A 9,417-nucleotide genomic window follows, 5' to 3' on the forward strand; every position below is an offset into this window, starting at 1 on the left:
TTTTTTTTTTTTTTTTTTTTTATTGATTGCAAGTATTTACAAAAGAAAAACTTGCGCGGGTCACAAACGCCTAAGCAAAATGCTGTGATGCCTGCAATTGATTTACTTGTATTCATTCATTCAATATCACTCATCTGTTCATTATCCATCAGTTTATTTTCTTTTTTACTATTTATTAATAATTTTTTATTAATTATTATTATTTGTGTTTATGATTTATCATTATATATTTATTTATTCTATTTGTTTACTTATTTATTCGTTATTATTTTTATATTTTGAATCAACAGGAACCCCTCCGAAAGCCACCAAAGTCCCTACGAGAGCGGGACGAGGTTCTTCGACGGCCCAAAAGGATCCTGCAGGAATATAGGAATTCCCGATCCTGAAACCTGAACGTCCCTTCATCGTCAAAAAATACCTCGAGAAGGTCCAAAGGGCTTCCCAAAGGCACGAGGAAAGCCAGAGACGCAAGGAGTGTCAGCGTCCGTCCTCGTGCCTTCAGAAAAGATGGACCGAATTGCCCCTCGTACCAAAGGATGGACCAAGGAATCAAAGCCCAAAGACCGAAGGCCCGAGGGAAGCCGGAGGGAAGGAAAGGGATCAGGAGGTCGTCCCTCCACCTCCCACTCCAACGGAAAGCTTCCCCATCGGGATCCCCGGGCCTCTGAAACGTCGGCGACAGCCTCAGGAATGGATCTGCCAAGACAGGACGTGCCTGAACCTCAACCATCCATTCCTGAGTATCTGCGGCCTCTGTCGCCGCCCAAAGCCCAAGCCCGTGGTTCCACACAAAGTCCCTCTGCAGGACTTGCTGAGGTCAGAGGAATGGCGCCTCATCATTTTCAGCCCGGAGAACTTGCTCCTGGCTGTAGTGGTGCAGCCCTTCCTCTTCCTGTTCTCCATCACCAAGCGGGTCGACGGAAGATGGCATCTGAAAGTGCTGCGTCCAAGAGTGGCTGAAAAAAGAAAAAAACAAAAGAATTTATGAAAAAATGAAGAAAATTTAGAAAAAAGAGAACAAAAGCCCAGAGAAAAAAATATAAATATATATATATATATATATATATATATATATATATATATATATATAAATATATATATATATATATATATATATATAAATGCCTAAGCCCAAAAATAAAACAAATTAAAAGATAAAACAGAAAAGGGGGAAAAACATAAAGCCCACATAGAAATTTGGGTTCTCAGCCCTGCGTGGCTGAAAGCGCCGCCAAAGAGATTCTTTGAATCAAATCTGGAAAGATCTTGGGAAAGTGCGTCCATCCGACGTCAAGACGCTCACCTCCGAAGGCCTTTGACCCCCCAATGGGCGAAGAAGAACGACCCGTTGGAAACGGACCTCGAGAGCGCCTATCTCAAGACGTGACTTCTGCGGACAGACAACCTAAGAGGGACGGAGGAGCTCTTCTTCAGGACTTTGAAGGAACGCCCACACTAGGAAGGGCTGAGGGACGCCGCAGAGCCAGGAGCGTCCTCTGACCTTAAAGAAAGAGCCGTTGACCTTAAGAGCCACTGGAAGGAACGGCGCCGTTGGAAAGCCCATAAATGAGTTGGAACGAGTTTCAACTCTTCCTGGGGACTGAAGGTCCCCCTCAGCTGAATAAAACCACCCGGAGGAGGCAGGATTAGAACTCAAAAGTCGACTTTGAGAGTGACATCGCTAAAAGGGATCATTTCTAGCTGACTGACTTCCCTCGAGATCCCTGAAATGAATAAATTCACCTGTCAGAGGCCCAGGAGACTTGTAATGTGTCTTCGTCGATGAAAATGACAATATGTTCGAAAACGCTCGCCATTCTTGTAATCTGCCTTAAATAGTGCACAGCCAGCCAAGGCGAAAATGCAAGAGCTACGAGTGGAGACAATGGGAAAGGCATTTAGATCACCAAAGAGTCGTCTTCTGGTTCAAGGAGGTTTTCTTTTATTTCCGTTTTCTTTTGTATCGTGGGCGAATGAAAGAAGAGAGAAAGAGGGAAGGAAGAAAGGAAAGAAAAGAAAGGGAAGGGCAAGGAGAGAGGAAAGGAAAGGAAGGGGAATGAAGAAGGGAGGGGAGGGTAGGAGGGGAAGAGTAGAAGTGAAGGGAAACGAAAGAAGAGGACGGGAGGGGGGAAGAGCACATGTCTCCGATTTGGCCCAAACTTACTCCAGAGGGAGAGAGTCGTCCACAGGTCACGGCGAGGAAGACGGGGGGAACCTGGTCCCAAGGGCAAGGTCGTGGCGACCAACCAAATTTGTGTGTGTTTTTCCCCTCTCGTTTCTGCCTCTTGGCGCCCGTAATTTTAGCCTGAGCAGTATCTAAGTGGAGTCCGCAAGAGCCCTCGTGACCCTCGACCTGTGGCTGAGGTGGTGACCCAATCGGGCCAAGTGACCAAAATGACCCCCACAGATTTGGCTAAAAATCGTCATGTCTCCGATTTGGCCCAAACTTACTCCAGAGGGAGAGAGTCGTCCATAGGTCACGGCGAGGTAGACGGGGGGAACCTGGTCCCAAGGGCAAGGTTGTGGCGACCAGCCAAATTTGTGTGTTTTCCCCCTCTCATTTCTGCCTCTTGTCGCCCGTAATTTTAGCCTGAGCAGTATCGAATTGGAGTCCGCAAGAGCCCTGGTGACCCTCGACCTGTGGCTGAGGTGGTGACCCAATCGGGCCAAGTGACCAAAATGACCCCCAAAATTACCAAAGGGGTTAACCCACAGATTTGGCTAAAAATCGTCATGTCTTCGATTTGGCCCAAACTTACTCCAGAGGGACAGAGTCGTCCACAGCTCACGGCGAGGTAGACGGGGGGAACCTGGTCCCAAGGGCAAGGTTGTGGCGACCAGCCAAATTTGTGTGTTTTTCCCGTCACATTTCTGCCTCCTGGCGCCCGTAATTTTAGCCTGAGTAGTGTCTAAGTGGAGTCCGCAAGAGCCCTGGTGACCCTCGACCTGTGGCTGAGGTGATAACCCAATCGGGTCAAGTGACCAAAACGACCCCCAAAATTGGCTAAAAATTGGCTAAAAATCGCCATGTCTCCGATTTGGCCCAAACTTACTCCAGAGGGAGAGTCGTCCACAGGTCACGGCGAGGTAGACGGGGGGAACCTGGTCCCAAGGGCAAGGTCGTGGTGACCAGCCAAATTTGTGTGTTTTTCCCCTCTCATTTCTGCCTCTTGGCGCCCGTAATTTTAGCCTCAGCAGTATCTAAGTGGAGTCCGCAAGAGCCCTGGTGACCCTCGACCTGTGGCTGAGGTGGTGACCCAATCGGGTCAAGTGACCAAAATGACCCCCAAAATTACCAAAACCCACAGATTTGGCTAAAACTCGTCATGTCTCCGATTTGGCCGAAACTTACTCCAGAGGGAGAGAGTCGTCCATAGGTCACGGCGAGGTAGATGGGGGGAACCTGGTCCCAAGGGCAAGGTCGTGGCGACCAGCCAAATTTGTGTGTGTTTTCCCCTCTCATTTCTGCCTCATGGCGCCCGTAATTTTAGCCTGAGCAGTATCTAAGTGGAGTCCGCAAGAGCCCTGGTGACCCTCGACCTGTGGCTGAGGTGGTGACCCAATCGGGTCAAGTGACCAAAATGACCCCCAAAATTACCAAAGGGGTTAACCCACAGATTTGGCTAAAAATCGTCATGTCTCCGATTTGGCCCAAACTTACTCCAGACTCGTCCACAGGTCACGGCGAGGTAGACGGGGGGAACCTGGTCCCAAGGGCAAGGTCGTGGCGACCAGCCAAATTTGTGTGTGTTTTCCCCTCTCATTTCTGCCTCTTGGCGCCCGTAATTTTAGCCTGAGCAGTATCTAAGTGGAGTCCGCAAGAGCCCTGGTGACCCTCGACCTGTGGCTGAGGTGGTGACCCAATCGGGTCAAGTGACCAAAATGACCCCCAAAATTACCACAGATTTGGCTAAAAATCGTCATGTCTCCGATTTGGCCCAAACTTACTCCAGAGGGAGAGAGTCGTCCACAGGTCACGGCGAGGTAGACGGGGGGAACCTGGTCCCAAGGGCAAGGTCGTGGCGACCAGCCAAATTTGTGTGTGTTTTCCCCCTCTCATTTCTGCCTCTTGGCGCCCGTAATTTTAGCCTCAGCAGTATCTAAGTGGAGTCCGCAAGAGCCCTGGTGACCCTCGACCTGTGGCTGAGGTGGTGACCCAATCGGGTCAAGTGACCAAAATGACCCCCAAAATTACCAAAGGGGACCCACAGATTTGGCTAAAAATCGTCATGTCTCCGATTTGGCCCAAACTTACTCCAGAGGGAGAGAGTCGTCCACAGGTCACGGCGAGGTAGACGGGGGGAACCTGGTCCCAAGGGCAAGGTCGTGGCGACCAGCCAAATTTGTGTGTGTTTTTCCCCTCTCATTTCTGCCTCTTGTCGCCCGTAATTTTAGCCTGAGCAGTATCTAAGTGGAGTCCGCAAGAGCCCTGGTGACCCTCGACCTGTGGCTGAGGTGGTGACCCAATCGGGTCAAGTGACCAAAATGACCCCCAAAATTACCAAAACCCACATATTTGGCTAAAAATCGTCATGTCTCCGATTTGGCCCAAACTTACTCCAGAGGGAGAGAGTCGTCCATAGGTCACGGCGAGGTAGACGGGGGGAACCTGGTCCCAAGGGCAAGGTCGTGGCGACCAGCCAAATTTGTGTGTGTTTTTCCCCTCTCATTTCTGCCTCTTGGCGCCCGTAATTTTAGCCTGAGCAGTATCTAAGTGGAGTCCGCAAGAGCCCTGGTGACCCTCGACCTGTGGCTGAGGTGGTGACCCAATCGGGTCAAGTGACCAAAATGACCCCCAAAATTACCAAAGGGGTTAACCCACAGATTTGGCTAAAAATCGTCATGTCTCCGATTTGGCCCAAACTTACTCCAGAGGGAGAGAGTCGTCCACAGGTCACGGCGAGGTAGACGGGGGGAACCTGGTCCCAAGGGCAAGGTCGTGGCGACCAGCCAAATTTGTGTGTGTTTTTCCCCTCTCATTTCTGCCTCTTGTCGCCCGTAATTTTAGCCTGAGCAGTATCTAAGTGGAGTCCGCAAGAGCCCTGGTGACCCTCGACCTGTGGCTGAGATGGTGACCCAATCGGGTCAAGTGACCAAAAAGACCCCCAAAATTACCAAAACCCACATATTTGGCTAAAAATCGTCATCTCTCCGATTTGGCCCAAACTTACTCCAGAGGGAGAGAGTCGTCCATAGGTCACGGCGAGGTAGATGGGGGGAACCTGGTCCCAAGGGCAAGGTCGTGGCGACCAGCCAAATTTGTGTGTGTTTTTCCCCTCGCATTTCTGCCTCATGGCGCCCGTAATTTTAGCCTGAGCAGTATCTAAGTGGAGTCCCCAAGAGCCCTGGTGACCCTCGACCTGTGGCTGAGGTGGTGACCCAATCGGGCCAAGTGACCCTTTTCCCTTGGTATAGCAGCAAGCCAGATCTACTAGGACTTAGCTTTGTAGAGCCCTATATAAGTGAAGCGCGGATTGAGTAGCATTGGGCTTAGGATTAGTTTATATTTCATGACTGTTTGGTGATCTGTGACTCGGTCTCACGTCTATTCAATCCCGTTAAAATCTTCGAACTTGATTCTTTTGTGTAATGTCAAATGTATGATCAGAAGTCAGATATATTATGTAAAATCATGTTTGTTTAATTGTAATAGTGTCTTTGTTATATTATTTTCGTGTCATTTTACTTGTATTAACTTTCATACTTATAATTTATTTAATTATATTTCTTTAAGTTAAGTTAGTTTGATTTTCTTTCCCCGGTGTCCGACCGGGTGGCGACCTTATTCAGTTCTTTTGACCGTTTGAACCCGTAATAGACATAGGGTCTAAGGGTTTCCTTGATGTTACAAACTTCAGACATTCACTAGGCCGGTGAACCTTTGGTGTGTGTTTTCTCCCTCTCATTTCTGCCTCTTGGCGCCCGTAATTTTAGCCTGAGCAGTATCTAAGTGGAGTCCGCAAGAGCCCTGGTGACCCTCGACCTGTGGCTGAGGTGGTGACCCAATCGGGTCAAGTGACCAAAATGACCCCCAAAATGACTAAAATCGTCATATCTCCGATTTGGCCCAAACTTACTCCACAGGGAGAGAGTCGTCCATAGGTCACGGCGAGGGAGACGGGGGGAACCTGGTCCCAAGGGCAAGGTCGTGGTGACCAGCCAAATTTGTGTGTTTTTCCCCTCTCATTTCTGCCTCTTGGCGCCCGTAATTTTAGCCTGAGCAGTATCTAAGTGGAGTCCACAAGAGCCCTGGTGACACTCGACCTGTGGCTGAGGTGGTGACCCAATCGGGTCAAGTGACCAAAATGACCCCCAAAATTACCAAAGGGGTTAACCCACACATTTGGCTAAAAATCGTCATGTCTCCGATTTGGCCCAAACTTACTCCAGAGGGAGAGAGTCGTCCACAGGTCACGGCGAGGTAGACGGGGGGAACCTGGTCCCAAGGGCAAGGTCGTGGCGACCAGCCAAATTTGTGTGTGTTTTTCCCCTCTCATTTCTGCCTCTTGGCGCCCGTAATTTTAGCCTGAGCAGTATCTAAGTGGAGTCCGCAAGAGCCCTGGTGACCCTCGACCTGTGGCTGAGGTGGTGACCCAATCGGGTCAAGTGACCAAAATGACCCCCAAAATTACCACCCACAGATTTGGCTAAAAATCGTCATGTCTCCGATTTGTCCCAAACTTACTCCAGAGGGAGAGAGTCGTCCACAGGTCACGGCGAGGTAGACGGAGGGAACCTGGTCCCAAGGGCAAGGTCGTGGCGCCATCAAGAAGTAGCGAAATTCATCCTCAGCAAATGGGACTCCCCTCTAGTGGACCTTTTCGCCACGAGATGGAATCACCAACTCCCAATATATTTCAGCCCTCTCCCGGATCCTCTGGCAGCAGGAGAAGATGCTCTTCTGCAAAGTTGGGACAACCTGGACACCTACGCTTTCCCACCATTTCCCTTGCTCCACAAGGTACTCCAGAGAGCAAGAAACGCATCCAACCTTCGGATGACTTTGATTGCTCCTTGGTGGCCCGAAGCCCCATGGTTTCCAGACGCCCTCGATCTAGCAGTAGAAGAGCCTCTGGCCCTTCAGGGAAGACCAGATCTTCTACATCAACCCATCAATGGGGCTTGGAACAAAGAACCCTTCAGCACTCAATCTCCTCCGTGGGATGTGGCATTAGTCCTGAACTATCTGAGGGGTCCCCCTTACGAACCCCTCCGAAGGGCACATCTGAAGGACCTCACCTTGAAGACAGTTTTTCTGCTAGTCCTGGCATCTTCCAAGAGAGTATGGGAGTTACACGCCATCTCTTATAGAGTCACCCATTCCAAAGGATGGAAAGAGGTCTCCTTCACTTTCATGCCTCAATTCATTGCCAAAAACCAAGATCCTGCCAAATCCGTCCCTACATTCTGGTTCTTTAGTGTTCCGTCCTTAGACGCATTTGTAGGGGGAGAACAGACTGAAACAGTACTATGCCCAGTACGAGCCATCCGGACCTACCTCAAGAGAACCGAACATCTTAGACCAGAATTAAAAGGTTGTTCATCTCTACTAAAGGTAAACCAAAGTCCATCACTACGAATTCCATTTCTTACTGGATCAAGGAAGTCATCCGCAGAGCCTACGACATGAACCACACAGATTGCCCTAAGGCGAAAGCCCATGACCTGAGGGCAGTGGGGACCTCCCTAGTCTTCAGAAAGAATCTGTCAGTCAACCAGGTTCTTCAAGCAGGTACATGGAAGAGCCAGAATACGTTCACTTCCTTTTACCTCAAAGAAGTTATGTGGGAATCTTTAGGGAACTTCTTTTTGGGCCCCATAGTGGCCACCCAAGAAGTCCTGAAATGATATACCCCTCCCCAAGAGCACACAGCTGACCCTGACAACTCATCCAGTAGGGTTGGCTGATTTTTATCATGATGATTTAAATCAGTGATTTAAATCAAGATTTAAATCAAATGATTCTTTCAAAAAAAATCATCGATTTAAATCAGTATTTACTTATTCACTAAGCAATATGGAATGTAAATGAAAAATATAAAAACAAACATAATTATACCTGCTTTATATATTTCTGAGAAATAGAACACTAAATGTTTCTTTTTACTGTACAGTACAACAAACATTTTCACATCCATTAAGAAAGAAATCAAAGGGTTTTATTTGTAATGAATGAACTGAGGACTAGAATGTTAAATCACTTGCTTTTGCAATAAAAACATAAAAAATCCACATGCTATTGAATAAGGAAATCAAAAAGGTTTACTTAAAATGAGCTATACTTATTTCTTTAAGTAATGAATTTAAAAAAGAAAATTATTGCAGCCTGTATTCAGAGCAAAAGCACACTGACTTTATACTAAATGCTTTCTTTTATTGTACAGTTCAACAAAAAAATTCACATCCATCAAGAAAGAAATCAAAGGGATTTACTTGTAATGAGCTAAGGACTAAAATGCTAAATCACTTCCTTTTGCAATAGAAAAAAAATCTACTTGCTATTGAATAAGGAAATCAAAAAGGGTTACTTATAATGAGCTATACTTATTTCTTGAAGTAATGAATTTAAAAAAAAGAAAATTATTGCAGCCTGTATTCAGAGCAAAAGCACATTGAATTTATTCTGTAAAAGCAATCTTCTTTTAAAAAATAATGAAACACTTCTCTGAAAGTAGTTCAAAAAATTTTTGAATATAAAAAAGTAAGGTTTTTAATTCTTTTGACAATGAATTTGGTTCTTTTAAGCATCCTGATCATTAGTATCATCATATACATCCATTTTGTGTGCATTCATAGTTTTAAACAAAAACACCAGTTTTGCAGCTTTTTCTGTTCCCAGCCGGTTCCTTAATTTTGAATGTACTATACCATAGCTTGAAAAAACTCGTTCAACCCCTGATGAAGAAGCCACTGCAGACAGTAGTTGTTGTGCTGCTGAAATGACATCACTATCCAACACATTTGAATGTGACCTCCACCATTCAACAGCTGACATAGACTTGGTCACAAAATCACTGAACTTAAATGCATGGAAAGGAGGCGATTTGGCTTGAAATTTCATGATGACTGGGACAAGTGAAGGAAACCTTTCATTAGCATAGTCCATTGCATTATTCACTTCTTCTTCACTAAGCAGTTTTCCTTGAAGGGAAGGATGAATTAGGTTTGCAAGATGAGCTTGTGTTATGACTTGGTCATACCTCTTTCTCACAGCAGTTAGGGCATCTCTGCCATTGCTTAAAGTTGTGATTAATTCTTTCCAAATGTTCACTGCTTCAGCAATTGTACATTTATCACTCTGTGCTTTGTCTAAAGCCACAGCTATTGGTTCTAGTCGTGCAAGTAGGTCCTCTGCTGACCGCTTCAGGGTTAAGTTAGACACCTTTTCTCTCACTGGATCACTCTTCCTACCAG

The sequence above is a fragment of the Oratosquilla oratoria genome, chromosome 22 (assembly GCF_046742065.1).
Source record: "Oratosquilla oratoria isolate Oo_2021 chromosome 22, ASM4674206v1, whole genome shotgun sequence".
In the NCBI taxonomy this organism is placed as follows: Eukaryota; Metazoa; Arthropoda; class Malacostraca; order Stomatopoda; family Squillidae; genus Oratosquilla; species Oratosquilla oratoria.